The 18,882-nt window shown below is 44.2% G+C and overlaps 1 protein-coding gene and 1 long non-coding RNA gene across 2 annotated transcripts in view; one reads left to right on the forward strand and one right to left on the reverse strand.

Annotated features, from left to right (window-relative positions):
• Atf3 (activating transcription factor 3) overlaps window positions 1-8,434 on the reverse strand; it is a 50,525-nt gene extending 42,091 nt beyond the window's left edge. The window contains exon 1 of the mRNA XM_076548220.1: window positions 8,365-8,434. The gene's annotated coding sequence lies outside the window, so the exon portion shown is untranslated. The remainder of the gene's footprint in view (window positions 1-8,364) is intronic.
• Window positions 8,435-15,436: 7,002 nt separating this feature from the next.
• Window positions 15,437-18,636, forward strand: LOC121821401 (uncharacterized). Its single transcript, XR_006062221.2, has 2 exons — window positions 15,437-15,761; window positions 16,381-18,636. It is a non-coding gene; the product is annotated as an uncharacterized LOC121821401 (long non-coding RNA).
• The last annotated feature ends 246 nt before the right edge of the window (window positions 18,637-18,882 follow it).

Below are 18,882 nucleotides of genomic sequence, written 5' to 3' on the forward strand. Positions count from 1 at the left end.
GTGAAGAACTAAGCAAGCACACAACACACAAGTGAGGTGTTCAACCTAAGAAATGAGCCAGAAGACCAGAGAGAAACCTGACTGAGAGGAAAAGAAGAAATCCGAGAGCTAAGAGGGAGGGGAAGATCTCCAGAGGGTCTTTGTTTCTAAGAAAGCTCTCCATACAGAAATAAACTCTAAGTGCAGCTGACCCAGAGAAACTCACAAATACAAGAAATAAAACTAAAGCACAAAGAGAAATCGATTATTCCTTTTATCCTAATAAATACAGAAATATAGAAGTGGATAACTTTTCAGAAAATAAAAATCTGATAATTTACTCAGATGAAATTAAGATAAAACTTCCAGTGAAAATCAAATGTTCTACCAGCTGCAAGGGCAGTGAAGCCAGATGGCTTTACCAGATCTTCAACATAACCCCTGCTTCAAGACAAGAACTCTTCTAGAGAGTTCTGGAAGAGTTAAAAAGGAAGAGGACTTCTCCCAACTTAATTTTCAAGACACAAAAGTCAGTCAAGCAGAGTCAGTAAAGAGCATCTTAACCTCAGTTTACAAGCAAATAAAAATCTTCAAGAAAGTATGATCAAGTAGAATGAAACTGTAATTCAAAAGTTAAAAACCTGTTTCAATTAACAGATTAAAAAGAAAAGCTATTTAACCTTTACTTTTTAAACAGCACCTTGAAAAGAACACAGAAAAGATGTTTGACAGGTCACAGTATTCATTCATGAATAGAAAAACAAACCCTTAGCAGACTGGGTCTAAAGGCATTTTCCTTCACCTGATAAAGGCCATAAATAAGACTCTACAGGCAAATACACAAACTGGGGACATCTTAGGGACCTTTCTGTTAAAGTCAGGAATAATCTGCAGAGACTGGTTGTAACCACTGTTTACACTAAAGGTCTTTATTGACTCAGCAGAATTAGAGATGGGAGAAAGAGAAAGAAAACTATTCTCAAAATAAAGGACTCCAGAAAACTAACAGAAAACTCAAATGCTTCGCAAGGGAACAGAAACCACACCAAGGCCAATGGCATTCTTGACAGTAATAGCTAGAAAATATAAAAGAAGAATATTTGCACTCATAAATTATATTTTTAAAGTTTTATAGAATTTATTTTTGCAGAGTTATTTGTATGCTGCTTAGGAACAGATTTGTTAAAATATATGTGAAGCCTCTGAAGAAAACCATTGAATAATAAAATAAAAACTAAATAAGTAGAAACACTGTGTTCATTAATTAGGGACCTCAATAACTGAAGCAATCAATTACCTCTACTGACTCATTTCAAGTTTAGTTTTGAAAGCCTCAAATGTGTGAATTTGTGATTCTTAGCAAGCTAAGTTTAAAGTTCACATGTGAGGACCTAGAAGGGAAGATTATTTTGTTGGAAATCAAAAGAGGGGCAGGATTGGTCTTACTAAATATTTAGACTCATTAAAGGGACCAGTAGTACCAGCACAGGAGATCACAAATAGGTGAATGGATCAGAATAAAAGCTCAGAAATACTGTATGTCCCAAGGCATTCACAGAGAATTGAGGTGGCCTCAGCAGGTGACTGGGGACATGGCAGGTCTGAGACCACTGTTTATCTGTGTGGGAGGAAGATGGAATGGCTCCCTGCTCATATCAACCATTGAGATCAAAGCATAAACTTGGGACCTTTAAAGGGTATAAGAAAACCACACAGCTGTTAACATCAAGTAGGGAAATATTTCTTATATGATATGCAAATATACAAACAATGAAGCAAGAGGACCCATTTGGTTGCATTAAGATGAAAAATGTCTGCATAAAATGGGTGCAATAAACAAAGTGGGAACCAGGAATGGAAAGGAGGGGCGACTGTGCAAGGTGTGTGAGCACCCAAACAAAACAAAACCTGAACTAACAAACACAAGAGGGAGGAGGGCGCTGGCTTAAGAAGCAGAAATTATGTGACCCTTTGATTCCAAGCAGCACAAGTGGTTGTAGAAGTCAATGTGAAAATGAAATACAAAAAATAAAAAATGGAAGTCTAAGAACAGAGCAGCTGGAAGACGATTTCAGAGCATCCACCGCGTCAAAGTACTGAAACGTTATCAGATCTATATCAAAAGGTGAATCTATAGTTTGTGTTTTAATAATCTTCAAGGAAAACAAAAATGAAAGTATTCAACCCTAACATTCACAGAGACAACAAAGTCCTTAAAGAATAGGAAGAGAAAAAAGAGAAGAGAAAATCCAAACTGAAACCAGGAAAGTTTATAGAATTAATCCAAGGGCTATGTTTCAAAATAGACAATAAAAAAACTAAATAAGAAAAAAAAACCCTGTAGATAATAAAATTACTAGTAAAAAGAGGAGTAAATTCACCACTAGAAAAGGTGATATCTTAAATCTAAGACAATGCTTTGCAAAACTATGTTATAAACTTGAAAACCTAGAGGAAATAAATAGCCTAGAAGTACACACCTTGTCAAACTGGAAATATAAAACTAAACACCAGTTGCAACTGAAAGAACTGAAAAAGGAAAGAGGGAAGGATTTCTCTAGAGAAGCATGCAGGCCTACACATCACAGGGGAAAAAAAAACTTTCAACTTTTAAAAATTGAGTCACTACTTCTCATGTACAATTATTTCAAAACATTGGAAAATATGAAAGCTTATTTTATTGGTGTTACAGAGGCAATCCTGTTATCAAACCTTGGAAAGAAAAGGTTGTTAAATTATAGAGATAAGGGGAGAAATTGAAACAGAAAACAGAATGTCAAAAAGACTCATCCAAGCTGAACTAAGAATCAAAACCAACTGTATCTTAATTCTTAATCGTGGCCCAGCACCACAAGAAAGCTGCACATATCAGTGGTATTCTCCACAGACACAGAGGGTGCCATCTCTTGCACTTATTTGAAAATGATTATATACTGGAAGCAGTCAAAGTTGCCCCTTTAAAATGAAGTACCACTAAAATCAGAAATGAAATGTATGCTGTCATTTATGGCCAATTTTGTTTAATTTTGATATTGAATTTCTGACCAATGAAATAGATCATTTCTAAAAAAAAGAAGAAGAAGAAGAGAAAAGTAAATGTTATCATTATATTTCTGGAAACTAAAAGGAATAATCCAACTAAAATAATTACAATTGACATGTGAGTGTTTTAGAAAACTGCTAATTTAAGTGTGTGTGTGCATGTGTGGTTAAAATATCAAATAGTTTTTAAGGGAAATTATTTTTTTATTTTACTTTTTATATTAAAAATCTACTAGATCTCTTATGTAGAAAATAGAAAATATGTGTTTTTTCTTCCTTCTTTCCCTTCTTTCTTTTTTTTCTTTTTTGGTGTGTGTGTGTGTGTTTGGACAGGGTTTTCTCTATGTAGCCCTGGCTATCCTGGAACACACTATGCAGACCAAGCTGCCTTTGAATTCACAGAGATCCTTCTGACTTTGCCTCTTGAGTGCTGAGATTAAAGATGTGCACCAACATGCTCCACTCTATGCTTTTATATATGAAAATACTACTTATTGAAAAATATAGTTTGATTATTAATTTTTTTAGAAAATATGATTTTAAGAAAGGTCAAATTGCCATAGCAAAAGGCAACAGCAATGACATCAGAGATGTTTATGAAATGCCTCAGAGTACCTTTCATGAGAATGTGACAGACTCAGGTAAAGCCAATAGTAGAATGATTTTTTTATTAATTAAATATTTATTTTACATTCCAACTGAAGTTTTTAGTTATTACAACTTGGTTGGTAGATGGACCCTGAAATTTCAGCAGTTGGAAGGCCGAGGCAGGAGGATTGTCATGAGTTTGAGGCCACTTTGGGTTATACAACAAGATTCTGTCTTAAAAAACAAAACAAGCCTGAAATTCTGGCAATTTGGAGATGGAGGCAGGAAGATAAGAAATTTGGTATATTTCAGAATTAAGGCCAGTATGAGCTACATAAAATTCTGTCTCAAAAACTAAAATTGAAATAACAACAAAACCCTTAAGTATAAAAATATGTTAAGTATGCTTTAATGTACTTTAATATATTAATCAATATTTTATATAATATACATGTAGTATGTTTAAATCTACTAGCCCAAATATATGATTATAACCAATATTAAAATGTAATCATCAAGCCAGGAGATTATTATTGTATGTTAAAAATATTAGACTAGACATGGAAGTATTTGTATACATATTTCTATATGTATGAGAATTCTAAATGGCTGCAAATGCTCAGACAGATACAAACATATAAAGACTAAATATAAAATATATACACAGAAAATAAAACTTGTTTACAAATGGGATATTTCTGTGTATTTACCAAAGTTGAAATTAAAATTATATTATGAGTCACATACACAGTGGAGTCTCTCATTTATGTGTTCTGGATTATACTTAAGAAATATTCTTGCTTTCCTGTAAAAGCATAAAAAGAAAAAAAAAGAACAAAAACCAAAACCGAAACCAATCATGTGTGGGAAAAGGCTCTGCACAGAGATTTGCTTACAAGAGTGTCTCCTACAGTGTATCTGAATTCTGGTGAATCAGGCAGCCCCTGAGTGTTTAACCCGGGGGATGCGTTCAGTGAGCCACACTGCGGAGATACTGAACCCACTTAGGACTCTTCTATAACCTTAAAGCTGATGTTGTACAAGGTGGTTACTCCATAACTATTTTTTTCAGACCAAGAGCTATTTTGGTGTAGTGGCTCACACAGAGAAGCAGGGCTCAGGGTGGCAAGTTTGGGGACATTGTCCCCAAATAAAATATAATAAAATTTAAAGATAAAACAAAAACTGGATAGAGTAACCTTTAACAAAAAGAAAGATTTTGTAAAAAGCTATAGCTGTAATTACAATACATTAAAACTTGTAAGTCCATCCTTGCAAATAAAACTGTATATTTTCCAATTAAAATGATACAATTTTTGTTTGCAACTTCTTTGACAGAATTAATATTTTATAATTTCCTTTGTACCTTTAAATGTGCACCTGATTGTGAACTTCAGTTTTTATTTTGTCTTTTGTTTTGTTTTTTGATGAACTCAGCTTGGCCTCAGACTTGAGATTCTCCTGCCTCCACCTAGAAATGCCAGGATTTCAGATGTGTGTAAAACAATTGAACAGCTGTGAACCCCTTGGCACAGGTCCCTGAGCAATCGTCACAGTCACATTTTAGCAGCAGCATGCTTCAGTGAGCATCCTAAGACAACTGTTGTGATTGTTTGTTTGTTTGTTCATTTGCTTGTTTTTTACAGACAGGGTTTCTCTGTGTAGCCCTGGCTGTCCTGGAAATCGCTCTGTAGACCAGGCTGGCCTCGAACTCAGAGATTCGCCTGCCTCTGACTCCCCAGTGCTGGGATTAAAGGTGTGCGCCACCATGTCTGGTTATAATTGTTGTTGTTAGCATTGTTATTATTATCTACCTATCACCTTCCTATCTTTATATGAGGTCAGGAGAGATGGCTCAGCAGTTAAGAGCATGTACTGCTCTTCAGAGGACTCAAATTCAGTTCCCAGCATCCACGTGCCAGTTTAAAAACACCTGTAACTTCAACTCCAAGGGATCTGAACCTTTTCTGGTTTCTTTGGACACCAGTATTCACAGGTACACAGATCTACGCATGGACACAAAGACACACACATATAAAATAAGTAAAAAAGAAAGAAAGAAAGAAAGAAAGAAAGAAAGAAAGAAAGAAAGAAAGAAAGAAAGAAAGAAAGAAAGAAAGAAAGAAAAGAAAGAAAACCTTGTGGCATGACACAGGCATGTAATCTCATCTACTCAGAGCCTGAGGTAAGAGGATGGATGGCAAGTTCAAGGTCTGCCCATAGTAACCCTGAGCTACAGAATGAGCTTAAGATCAATCTGGGTAATTTAGCAAGACCCTTTCTCCAAATAAAAAGTTTTTAAAAGGGGCTGAGAATGTAGCTTGATTAGTAAAGTGCTAGCCTGGGACATGGAGAGTCTGGGTTGGATCTTCAGTACCACACAAACTAGGCTCACGCTGGTAAATCCAGTGTTGGGGAGGTGGATGTAGGAGAATCAGGAGTCCAAGATCATCCTAGTCTGCACAGTGAGTCCGAGGTTAGCCTGGGCTACCTGAGATCACGTCCAAAAACAATTTCTTTTTTAAAGACTGGAGGATATAGCTCTGGGGCAGAGTATTTTCCCTAGCATGTTCAAGGTCTATGCTCAATATCTAGTATGGCAAAAATAGATAAATAAGTAACATATACTATCTATAATATATGCTATATATATATATATATATATATATATATATATTCCCAAAGACTTTTTACTTTATTATTTATTTATTTATTTGTTTGGAGACAGAATTTCATTATGTAGCCCAGGTTGGCCTGGAACTCACAGTCATCCTGCTGCCTCAGCCTCTCAAGTGTTAAGATTACAGTAATGAGCCTCTATGCCCACCTAATCGCCAGACTTTAAGCACATCTTTTCCTAGATCTGGATAAGTTAAAAATTAGATTATAAAGACATTTTTTCTCTGTTTAAACACCAGAGGCAGTCAATGGTCCTAGATGTGCTTAATCCTTGGAGCCCCCAGGGTCACCTGCCCACTGACCCAGGAGCACTTTCCTACCCTTAGCTTGGCTCGGCTGTGAGCAGCAGCTGGGGATGCTCAGTAAACATTCTCTAACATTCTCTAACACCGGGCATTACTCATAGCTTGAAAATCGCTGTAATTATGGTAATGTCAGATGAGTCAGCTACTGGGCAGCCCCACTCTGCCCTAGCCATCTCCTCTAGCCTTGAGAGCCTCAGCACCTGGGGCTTCAAAACAGAGAGAACCAGAAAAAAGAACCCTCCTCCACCCCCACCCCGCACTGGAGGGAAGTGAAATCACCCCGGTGGTTCCAAGAACAGCTTCAAAGAGCTGCCAATTGCTGTCGCTGCCACAAGGAAGGGAGAGCTGCAGGGATATCGCTAACCAGGGTGGGGGTGGGGGGTCATCTACTCAAATGAAGGTAAACAAGAGTGTGGAGTCTCTACAGAGATTCTGTGGCTGTCCCGGGATGGGTGGGGACTAATCACTGGTCCGATGTGATTTTCAGGGCTCCCTCCTGTGTTTTCAGTGGTCCTGCGATGTTGGTCCAAGACCATTCTCTGGGGGTATCCCACGACCTGAGAGGTCACTCTTTATTGGGGGGACTGCACACCCTGGCTGGCTTCCCAGCCTCTGATTTAGCCATGTGTCCATTTGGGTGCCAAGCACAGCGGCAGCCTCTTTCCTGGACTTCTCTGGGTATCGTGTCTATCCTGTCTTCTCTCCTTCAGCTTTTTTAGAACACCAGGAACCAGGAAGGTCTGGAGCAGAAGGAAGCTCCCACAGACTGGCTGACCATGACCCTCCCCTGGTCGACCAACCCTCCGGTTACCCCAGTCATCCGCCCCTCAGCTAGCTTTACCTAGCATCGCAATCAACCCAGGGCACTACTTAATACATTTTTACATTGCCTCAGAAAAGACTCTCAGATACATTCTCTCACCAAAGTCTCCTTCAACCGTATCTTTTAACTAGAGAAAGGGGTTCAGAGAAGGCATGCCCCTGCCCAAGGCTGCACAGCAGGCAGCAATCCCCTCCGGTCCTGTGCTCTTCCTACTCCGGCCAAGACGAAACAGTTGGTTCACATGGAAAGGACTGGAGAGGACCACGTCGGGTGGGACTGCGCCCTAAGCGCACATCTTATTGCAGCTGAGGCAGAGACAGACTAAAGAGAGAGGACAATGACCTGCCCAGGGTTACACAACCAGGTCAGCAGCAGAACAGGCTTCCAAACATGTCCCTCCCCCTCCCTCCCTCTGGTTCTTGCTTGCTGGAGCCTCTCCCTCGCTCCATCTGGACTCAGTGCAATGTAGCCGCTGGGACTGTCCCCAAGACCACAGGGCTGCTGACCCGAAGTCTTCCACTCCCGAAGCATGAGGGCCACGAGAACAAGGGATGTCAAGGGGAGAACTCCGGGATGAAGGGCCAAGCCCTCCCTGTGGCCTCCCGCAGTCATCACCACCCCAGGGGGAATCAGAGCTTTGCTCAGGATGAGGCTGGACCATCCTACCTGAGCCGGCCTGCCCCTGTAATGGAACCTGTGCAGGGCAGGTAGAGTCTCACCCAGCCTGGGGATTCTGCAGTACCCCCACCCTGAGTCACTTTCTGTCCCTACCTTGCAGACCATCACTTTGGGTGCCGTGTGGATGCCATACGACTGGTTCACAGAATGTCACATTTCCCACCCTCTTCAGGGTGGCACCCACCCAGCCCAGCCATGGAAGGCATAGAAGATTCCTGAGTATGCTTTTTCTCCTACCGGTTCCCCAAACAAAGAAAAATCAAGACTCACATTTTTGGGGTGAGGTGCTGGAAAATCCTTGGGACGCAGCAGGAGATCCTGTTTAGAGGCGTCCCTCTTTCCTGCTCTTGTCTGTTCTGGTCCTACCCAATTTATCCTCAAGGCATGATTGGTTGTCTGGGGTTGACCCCTCCCCTGCCCCCCAAAGCAACTAACAGCTGTTACTCTATTGAGTGGCAATATGATGTCATATTATAGGTGACTAACCCACCGAGGCTTCCTTGCGAGCCATCATCTAAATATGGTGACCTCTGTCATCCTGACCTTTTCATGGAAAAGGCTGAGTGAGGGGCTAGACACGGACTCTGGGGCTCAAGTGAACATCTGGCTTTCGGGGACAGCACCTCTGAGCATCAGATGACAAGCCACCCTCACATGCAGATTCCCTTCCCAGAGGAGTCTTCACTCCAGACAGCCATCTTCCACTGGGCTGAGTGTGAAGTCACTAGAACATCCAAGCCAGGAAGAGGGGCTGTATACATGTCCCAGGTGCTGTGACACACTCTTCGTGAAGGTTTGCACTAAATTTAAAACGTCCTGAGGAAGCCAGTACAACCCCAGCAGAGTTGGAGAAACTGAGACCAGAGGGTTAAGTGACTTTCCCAAGGTTACAGAGCTGACCGAGGCCGGACTCAAATGTCAGCCCATGCCTGTCTGTGAGACTCCACAGAGCACTGAGCTCGCTCTACAGAGAGGTGCTGCCACTGCTTGGCTTTTTTCTTTGTTGGTTGGTTGGTTTGGTTTTTAATAGATTTAATTTGTAGAGCAGTTCTATACTTCATTTTTCTGTAAAAATAAGAGAGTGTAGAGATTTCTCAGATATCTCCTGCCTGGCACAACTGCTCTTGTTATCTACATTCCCCACTGGAAAGGTCAATTGATGACCTGACTTGACACATCATCACCCACAGTCCATATTTACCCTGATGTGTACACATTCTGTGCATTTGTGTTAAAACAACTTTTGTGTGTATATGCTTTTCTGAGACAGAGTCGCCTTGCTAGATAGCCCATGCTTTCTTGAAGCCACTATGTAGTCTAGGGCAGTCAGAACTCAAAGCACAGTAATCCTCCTGCCTCAACTTTCTGAGTGCTGGGATTACAGGGTGTACCACCATGCCTGGCTTAGGTATCCCCCATGACAGTGCCACTGAGAGTCATTTCATTGTGCTCTGGACACACACCTATTATCCTAGTGCTCAGGAAGTGGAGACCGGAGAATCAGAAGTTCAAGGCTATCCTTGACTACATAGCTACATATATTGAGTTTGAGGACAGCCTGGACTACTTGAAACCCTCGCTAAAAAAAAAAGGAAAGAAAGAAAGAAAGAAAGAAAGAAAGAAAGAAAGGAAGGAAGGAAGGAAGGAAGGAAGGAAGGAAGGAAGAAAAAGAAAAAGAAAAAGAAAAAGAAAAAGAAAAAGAAAAAGAAAAAGAAAAAGAAAAAGAAAGAAAGGAAAAGGGAAGGCCCTGTGTTTTGACCACTCCCCACCTCAATCCCTGGCAGCCCCTGATGTTTTCACTGTCTTCGCCTTTTTCTGGAATGTCACGTAGTTGGAACTGGAACTGCACAGTAAATAGTCTTCCAAGATTGGCTCCACTCACATTTGAGTTCCCACCATGTCTTTCCAGGGCTAGATAGCTTGTCTCTCTCTCTCTCTCTCTCTCTCTTTTTTTTTTTTTTTAGCACTGAATAATATCCTATTGTCTAGAGGTATCATAATTTGTTCATTTACCTACAGGATGATGGGATTCTGTACTAAGCATAGTGACCCACGCCTGTAATCCTAGCATTCAGGAAGTTGAGACAGGAGGATTTTCAGGAGCAAGAGGCCAGCCTGGGACACATATGGAGCCTGTTCTACGTTACAGAGACTCGTTACCATCAAATAAAACAAAGCAAATAAGCCCTGCTGAGTTCTTCTTAACAAGTCCCCGTGATTTGGACCCTGTTACCACATGGGTCCTCTCTTCCCTTCTGCTGTCCACCCATCACTCAGTGTTCACTGAACACTGTCATAGTTCAGTGAACGTTGCTGCTGGATGTGGTGGAACATGCTCACATCCTAGCATGTGGGAGGCTGAGGCAGGAAGATAGCTAGTTCTAGGCAACCGTGAACTGTATCGTGAGATTGTCTTAGATCTCCACAATATGGGGGAGTGGTTTGTATGTATTACATAGGGTCTCACTGTGTAGGCCAGGCTGACCTGAAACTCACTATGTAGACCAGGCTGGCCCAGGACCTATTGCAATTCTCCTGCCTCAGCCTCCTCAGTACTGGGACTACAGGTAAGAGCCACCATATCAAGCTGAAGCAAAACTTTTGGGAGGTGATGTGGCTTGGGTTATGGCAGGAGAGAGAGACCTTGCTGATGGGTTAGTGTCCTTATAGAAAGAGGAAAACACAGACAGTCTAACCTCCATGGATACATCGCCAAGGAAAGGCTGTGTGAAGAGGCAGGAGGAAGGCAGCCATGCACTAGGGAGCTGGCCCTCGCCAGGGACTGGAGCTCCTGCACCTTGACATGAACTCCCCAGACTCCAGAACTGTGAGAATAAACACCTGAGGTTTGTGTCACTTGGTCCGTGGGAATCTGTAAAAGCAGGCTGTGCTAGTTGGTTTCTGTTGCTGTGATAAACACCACGGCCAAAAGCAACTTGAGTTTGTTGCTGGAGGGCTTCTCTCCAGGTTCCACCAAGCCCCACAGTCCCACAATCCAGTTATAAAATAATCACTCAGACGCTTATATTGCTTACAAACTGTATGGCCATGGCAGGCTTCTTGCTAACTGTTCTTATATCTTAAATTAACCCATTTCTATAAATCTATACCTTGCCACATGGCTGGTGGCTTACCAGCATCTTCACATGCTGCTTGTCCTGGCGGTGGCTGCAGTGTCTCTCCTCCTTCTTCCTGTTTTCCCAATTCTCCTCTCTCCTTGTCCCGCCTATACTTCCTGTCTAGTCAATGGCCATCAGTGTTTTATTTATATAGAGCGATATCCACAGCACTTCCCCTTTTCTTCTTTTTTTAAAAAGGAAGGTTTTAACTTTAACATGGTAAAATTATATATAACAAAACAATTATCGAGCATGAATTTCAGTTACAATATTAAAGAAGATGTCCTGTCTATCTTATATTTGTGAGTTTAAGGTTTTATATCTAACTTATCTTTTATCATAACTGAGGAAATTACAACTATCTAGTCTTTAACCACATCAAAGACCTGAGAAGGAACATAATGGTACCTGAGAAATGGTAGATGGATGCAAGCAACTTTCGGGAATCTTGCAAGAGTAGACCAAGACAGCTGGCAGCCTGGACAGTCACCTAATGTTTCTCAGCATCATTGGTGCATTCAAATTGGCTACAGGCCTAGAGTATCTGACAGACCATTTTCAGAAGCAGGAATTCTGAAAGACCATCTTACCCTGTCTTGGCAGAGTACAGTGGTCGCTTTCCTTGTGTCCTGCTTGTCCAGAAAGGACAGCATTGCATTTGTACTGTCAGCCATCAAGGCAAGGGCAGTTCTTTGCCCAGTAGGCCATTTTGTGCCAAAAAGGGTTTATTTCCACTTGCAGGTTATGTATAGTCCCTCACTGAGGGAAACCAAGGCAGGTGCTTGAAGCAGAAACCAGGAGAAAGGTTGCTGAGTGGCCTGCTCTCTGGCTTGCTTTCTGCTAATTTTCTTATACAGCCCTGGCCCAACTGACTAGGCATGGTGCTGCCCACTGGGGTCTGGGCCCTCCTACACCAATCATCATCGGTGGAGACAATTCCTCACAGATATGGCTACAGGTCAATCTGATTGAGGCAGCTCTTCACATGGAGTTCACTCATTCCACATGGGTTGTGTCAGGTTGATGATAAAAACAAACCTAGCTAAGGCAGTTGTCCACCACATGTGACCAGGGTCAGTAAGGCCTTCGGGGACTCGGGAACTGTTTACACACATTTTTGTGCAGTTATACCCTCCAATAATACATGTTTGAAGGTGAGGATAGATGTGGGCAGAGAATAAAGTATTGACTGGAAATAAGAAGCTTTTGAGAGCCTCTCTGGGCCAGCGAGGTAGCTCAGAGGGTTAAGGCGCTTGCTTGCCTCTAAGCCTGCCGACCTGAGATTGGTCCCCAGAATCGATATCGTGGAAAGACAAAACTGACTTTTACAAGTTGTCCCCTGACCTCCACAAACATGATAGCCACAAATAAATGTAATAATAAAAACCAATGATCAGATTACAATTATTATTTTATGTATAACATTTATAAGCATGAAACTGCTGTTACTGTTATAGCAAACCCCTTTTCCCTCATTTTAGGACGTAAACTTTTACAGAAATGGGAACGCTAAAGTAATTTAGTGGGCTGGACAGGCTGCAATAGAAATAAAAAAGTTTAAGATAAATTCCCGGGGGTGTAGTTGTACAAGGTACAAAGGGGAGGTGGGAATAAGCAGGATGCATTTCTGACCCATGAGATGGAAGTCATGAAGGACAAGTGTCCTAATCCTACCCAACCATCTTAGGAGCTCTGTTTGAATAGTCATACTCTAGGAGGCAAAGCTCACAGCTCGCCAGCACACTATTGCTAGGGAATTGCCATGGAGTCAGGCTCAGCCATGACCTCTGAGTTTCACTGTGCTGGGATCCAGGCAGTGCTGTTGACTCCTAACCCCTGGACCACTTCCCACTCCAACGAGAGTGTGCCTCCTGCTCCCCATCTCCAGTGTGCTTGGAGCTTTGTGTGAGTCACCGACATGGTTGGGAATGCTCCAAGGCTTCCTGCTCTTTGCTTGCTGGAGCTGTCTGCCGGAGATCACAATCCTTCTGCATTAGTGGTGGCTTGCATTTACGGCTCTTCCTGACATTTAATGGGGCTTCTGGTGTGGGGAGCGAAAACTGGGATCTCAGAAAATCAAAACCTGCGATGACACACAAGATCTTGGTTACTGCAGATTTAAAAACAGCAGTGGACCTCATAGTGTCGTTCCATGGGGAAAATCACTCCCAGGGTCATCTGTCTGGAAGCCGGGTGGAAGAGAAGGGAAGGGCGAGAGCTGGCAGTCCTGATGACCGTATCTCCAGTTCTTCCTGTGATTCCAAGTCTATGTTCATGCCACATGTCCAGCCTACGACTGTGTGCAGGCACATCTTGTACCCATTTTCCTACCTGGGTCATCCTTTCTGTTTTTTAAGTTTAAGTTGTTTTCTGGTCACCTCCCCCATCTTTTAATTATTTTCTTGGGTTGGCTTACAAAGAACTGGGTGTGATCGTGACATTTTCATAAGTTATTATAGTTTGTTCTTATTCTCCTCTCTCACTTTCCTCTCAGTCCCCCCTCATACCTCTTACTGGTCCCCCTCCTTCCTTCTACTTTCTCCCCCCCCCCCCCCCCCCCCGCCCCATTACACTCGCTCTTCTCAAGTTTTTTATTTCCCTTCATTCCAAGTCCCTCCCTCTTTCTTTTAAAGATTTATTTTAAATTATGTGACTGTTTTGTGTCTCTGTGTGTGTACACACGAGTACAGGATCTGCAGAGGCCAGAGGTGTTGGATCCCATGTGTTAGTGGTGTCTGTGAGGAGACAGATGTGCTGGGAAGTGAACTCGGGTCCTCTGCAGGAACAGTCTTCTCTTAGCAGCTGAGCCATGTCTCCAGTCCCCAGAGTTCCCCTTCTACTTTGATGTCACACACACACACACACACACACACACACACACGCACGCACGCACACGCACACACACGTATGCTCAGATTTCAATCTAGACTTTTCTGAGTGTGGCTTATGTCACTTAACATAATGATTTCCAGTTCCATCCACTGTCCTACAACAATTTTATTCTTTGCCTAGAAAAATTCCATTGTAGGAGCCAGAAAAATGGCTCAGCAGGTAAAGGGCCTTGTCACCAAGCCTGAGAGCCTGAGTTCAATCTTACAACCTACATGGGGGAAGGAAAGGACCAAGTTGTCCTCTGATCGTCACAGGTACACCGTAGCACTGGCTCCCATACCCACCCACCTACATATAAAAAATAAATCATTTACATTCCATTGCGTATATAAAAGACATGTTCTTTAACCACCTGCTGGTTGACATTTGGGCTGCTTTCCTATCTGGCTGTTGTGAATAGTGCAGCAATAAGCATGGATGTGCAGGTGTCTCTGGGATGTGCTGACTCAGAATCCCCCTCAGAGTCATTAGAGGTGTGTGACCTTCCCTGGATGTCATGAAGGTAGGTAGCTTGCTGCAGGCACCTACACCAAGTGGCTGACCTGCAGCCCCTCCCCTAGGCACCTGGGGCGGTCTGGGGCTTTCTCCATCTCTTGGGGACACAAAGGTGTTAGTCCACAGACTCCAGGTATCAGGGCAGAACAGAAATCACAGAAGCATGAGGGTCAGGAAGGGAGAGGCCTGGCACACAGGCATGGAGACTGAGGACAGGAACGGCTTCTCTAAGACCACGGAGAGGAGTTTCTGTGAGCCTGGCATGGGTAGCCGGAGGACAGACCTGTGGTATTTAGGGAAAGACCAACATCCAGAGAGAACACCTGCCGCTGCCCTGCTGGGCTCCCCTTCCACAGCTCAACCCCTCCAAAGGAAGGAAGCTGTTCTTGGCGCTCACAGTGGAGGGCTCTGCCTCGGGCAGCTCTGGCCCTGGCTGCCAGCCAGCCCAGGACTCAAGTTCCAGACAACCAGGGGAGACTGCGCAGGGTGGGCCTAGGGTCAGCCAAAGTTTTAGCACCAAAAAAAAAAAAAAAAAAGGTTCTGGAGGCATCCCCGTGGGAAGGTAAGAGCTGCCCACGGTCAGCGGCTGTGACCTGGGGCATGCATCTTGTTTGGGGTGGCCCCGACGTCACCCGACGAGAGGTGGTAAGGACGAAGACACTGCGGTCCCCAGGGATATGGCAGTGCTTAGCTGAGTGCAGGGCGGGGGGGGGGGGGGGTCCTCCGCCCCGGACGAGGGTTTGGAGAAGCCCTGGCATGGAGTACCCGGAGAGCCACGTGCTTTCGGCTCACAGGCGTCACGGCAGCTGGGAAAGCGTAGGCGACGACCACCGTGCGCAGCAGGCCGAGCTGAGGCGCAGCCCGCCCCCAGCCGCCGCCCCGGGACCCGCGCCGCCAGGGTCCAGCGGGAGCGGCGGCCCCTTTAAGACGGACACTCTCGAACTTTCCACCCCGGCTGCCCGGCAGCGCGCTCACGTCACCCTCCGGGGACGCGCCTGACGTCAGCGCGCTCTCCGTGGGGGGCGGGGCCGGTGACTCACGCCGCCCGGGCCGGCCGCGTGCACGTGAGCGCGCCGCTCGCTCGGTCTAATTTTAGCGGTGAGGTGTCAGGGTCGTGTGAGGTGAGGCGGCGGGGTCCCCGCGGGGACAGGGTCACGTGAGGTGAGGCGGGGTCGTGACAGGCTCGGGTAGGCGTCCCCTCGGGGCCCGGGGTGGGCTGCGGGCGGAGATGGGGTCGCGTGAGGTCCTCTCGTGGAGCGGGGTCTCCAGGGTCGTGGGAAGTGACTCCCCGGGGTCGCCGCAGCTCGGGCGCGGGCTCCCAGGTTCGTGTGAGGTGAGGCGGTCGAGTGGGCGTGGGTCCCCTCTGAGGAGAGGGCCGGGTCACGGGAGGTGACTCCGTGGGGTCCCGAGCTGCCGGCCCAGGGTTTCTCTGTGTAGTTTTGGTACCTGTCCTGGAACTCGCTCTGTAGCCCAGGCTGACCTCGAACTCATAGAGATTCACCTGCCTCTGCCTCCTGAGTGCTGGGATTAAAGCGTGTGCCACCGCTGCCCGGCCGGGCCACGCTTTTTCCAAGGGAAGCGAGTTCTAGAAAGTTCCTTGGTGGGTGAAACTTAGCAAATCCAAGTTGAGGGCGTGTTGGGGTTGTCCTGACAAGTCGTGAATACCCTAGTGAGTGAGAGAAAACGTTGAGTTGGGAAGCTGGCCGAGCGAACAGCTGAGGAGACCCGGGCCCAGCTGTCATCTTGTCAAGGGGCTTCCGAGGCTGCATCTTCCCTACAGGACTCAAGACACCTTCCTGCAAGTGTGTGAGAACAGGACACACACGTGCCTCCGTCATCCAGAGTGCCCAGGCCAACGATGTGTGGTTAGATTGGGAGGGAAGATATGACTGGCACATCTACTTCCGCCAGCACCACTTCGAAGACAGGACATGGACTGACCCCCTCCCACCTCCCCGGCATGAGGATGATTGGAGGGGCCGGGTCTGGTGTTCCAGATTTGCCATAGTGTGTGGGACCAAACTCAGGGTACCGGAGTGACCTTCTGGGAACCAGATAAAAGTTTAGTGTTGAAGAAATGAATGCCAGGCACCTTGTCAAGTTGGCACTCAACTCTGCATTGGAGAGAAGTTCTAGAAAGAAAGCCTTGTCGGCAGAAAGTGAGCTGCACTTTTGACGTGTGGACTTGTTTGCCGTGTTCCAGTGACCTGCATTCTGTTAGTGAGGGATCCTTGGGTTTCACATGGATTGTCTCTAGAAGCTGTAAAGGCCATTGGCCTTTATAGTATCGGTAGACTTGAGGTGTTTAATGATAAAAGGCCATGATAAATGGTAATATAGGAACATTTTCTAATGGTTGGGTGCTTCAGGTTTTTCTTTCTAATCTTCCCCACTTTTAAAAAGGAAGGTTAGCCTTGAAATTATGACAAGAATGAGAGAGTCTGTTGTGATTTTTTTATTTGCTTTCTAAAAATAAACAAAACCCTTGTGAATTTGAAAGTGTTAAAGTGTGCAAGCATTTTAGAACTTTATTCCCGTTAATTATCCACCTTTAATCAGTTTAAAAGCCTGAAGATTAAAATCTAATATTGGTATTTTTGACATGCCTGTATACCAACAGTTGTCTCATGACCAGTGGTTCTCAACCTTCCTGATGCTGTGACCTTTAATACAGTTTCTTATGTTGTGGTGACCCCCAACCATAAAATTATTTTTGTTGATAATTCATAACTGTAATTTTGCAATTATGAATTGTAATGTAAATATCTGATGTGGATGTGCAGGATATCTGATATGGGACCCCTATGAAAGGTTGTTCAACCCTCCCAAAGGGGTCATGACCCACGGGTTGAGAGCCATTGCTCTTGACTCTAGCACAAAACTGTGTTCTATTGACAATTAAACCAAGGGCCTCTGCATGTTCTACAACCAAATTGTACCTTGAATTGCCTTTTTATTATTTTATTTCAGTTTTATTTTTCAGATACTCTTAAGTTGTACAGGCTGGCCTTGAAATTATTATCTTCATGGTTTAGCCTTCACAAGGATTATAAGGCTATGCTACCTGGCCCATTTTTTTCTCTGCCTCCACAAACAAACAGGGACACCCACTTTAATTTTTTTTTGTTTTTGTTTTTGTTTTCGAGACAGGGTTTCTCTGTAGCTTTGGTGCCTGTCCTGGATCTCTCTCTGTAGACCAGGCTGGCCTTGAATTCACAGAGATCCACTTGGTTCTACCTCTTGAGTGCTGGGATTAAAGGCACTTTTGTTGAAGGGGGATACATGTGGAGGTCAGAGGCCAAATTGGTGTTAGGAGACTTTACCTGGGGACTGGAGAGATGGCTCAGTAGTTTACAGCACTGGCTGTTCTTCTAGAGAACCCTGGTTCAATTCCCAGCACCCACATGGCAGCTCACAACTTCCTGTAACTCCAGTTCCAGGAAATCCAACACCCTCACACAGATACACATGCTGGCAAAACAGCAATGCACATAAAACAAATTATTAAAAAGAAACCTTTACCTGCTGTACCATCTTGTTATCTTCCTTTATCTTTATTCCTTATCTTTCTACCTCCATCTCTGTGATTTCATGCCTGGCTGGTCTGGCATTCTTGGGCTACATTTTTTATTTCCTCTATAAACTTGATTTTGGAAGGGTTTTTTTTTTTTTGTTTGTTTGTTTTTGTTTTTATGAGACAAGATCTTTTTGTTATATAGCCCTGGCTGTCCTGGAACTCACTGAGTAGACCAGGCTGGCCTCAAAACTCAGACCTGAATCCTGTGTCTCACAAGTTCTGGGGTTAAATGCGTATGACCATCCAAGTGTAGTGGTTCACACCTTTAATCCCAGCATGAAGCGGGCAGAAGCAGTTGGATCTCTGAGTTCAAGGGTAGCCTGGTCTACAGAGTGAATTCCAGGACAGGCTCCAAAGCTACAGAGAAACCCTGCCTCGAAAACAAAAAAACAAAACAAAACAAAAAAAATTAAAGCGGGTGTCCCTGTTTGTTTTGTTTTGTTTTGTTTTGTTTTGTTTTGTTTTTAAAAAAGAGCAAATGACAAATGAATGAATGCATATCACCATGCCCATCCCTGTTTTGGAATTTTTAAGCTGATAAGATATGAATGATGATGAATCATGTTCTCAAACTGAGCTGACGTGTGTGTGTGTGTGTGTGTGTGTGTGTGTGTGTGTGTGTGAGAGAGAGAGAGAGAGAGAGAGAGATTGATTTATAAGAACATGGCATTGTCTTAAACAGGTATTTGTTGGGGTTTTATTTGT

Source organism: Peromyscus maniculatus, chromosome 11 (genome assembly GCF_049852395.1).
Source record: "Peromyscus maniculatus bairdii isolate BWxNUB_F1_BW_parent chromosome 11, HU_Pman_BW_mat_3.1, whole genome shotgun sequence".
NCBI lineage: Eukaryota > Metazoa > Chordata > Mammalia > Rodentia > Cricetidae > Peromyscus > Peromyscus maniculatus.